The 594-nt window shown below is 49.5% G+C and overlaps 1 non-coding gene across 1 annotated transcript; it reads right to left on the bottom strand.

Moving 5' to 3' along the window:
- Positions 1–220: 220 nt before the first annotated feature.
- On the bottom strand, positions 221–292 carry TRNAD-GUC. The gene has a single exon. It is a non-coding gene; the product is annotated as a tRNA-Asp (tRNA).
- Between the last annotated feature and the right edge of the window lie 302 nt (positions 293–594).

The raw sequence follows: 594 nt of genomic DNA on the forward strand, positions 1-594 counted from the left end.
GCCAGTCTCTTCGCGAACGAAGAACCGGGGAAGGTCTTTCCACCTTCCAGCCTGCGCATTGGATTTTTTAGGTGAGACACAGTGTGCGCGGAACTGAGCCCACCCTTTAATCCTGAGGTTCATCTGCCGGGGCCAAGCGAGCTTGGATGGTGGCAGCGAGGTCCTCAGGACGTAGATGGATTGCCTTACAGGGCTAACGAGCTCCATCTGCCCGGGGAGGGGCCCCGACCAGGAATCGAACCTGGGTCTCTGCAGTGACAGTGCAGTGTCATTTCCCCTAGACCACCGGGGCCGCAAAATATATGCATCCCACAAAACACATTCAAGGTGTCAAGTTTTAGGAATGTTATTTTCCAGTTTAGTATTCCCACTGAAACCCATCTACTGCTCACTCTCTCTCCCCTCTCTGTCCCTCTCCACCTGCAGTGGGAGAGAAGAATTGGAGGCACAAAAGGTAAAAATCATGGGTTGAAATAAGAACAATTTGCAGGAAACAGCAATGAGATAAGAGAATGAACAGTAACAGGTGCAACATCATTAACAAAGTGTACAAAATAGACAAGTCGCATGTATTTGCTCAGAAATGGTGTTACC

This window comes from Empidonax traillii, unplaced genomic scaffold (assembly GCF_003031625.1).
Source record: "Empidonax traillii isolate 1590-97213 ecotype Southwest subspecies unplaced genomic scaffold, ASM303162v1 scaffold253:size710434, whole genome shotgun sequence".
NCBI lineage: Eukaryota > Metazoa > Chordata > Aves > Passeriformes > Tyrannidae > Empidonax > Empidonax traillii.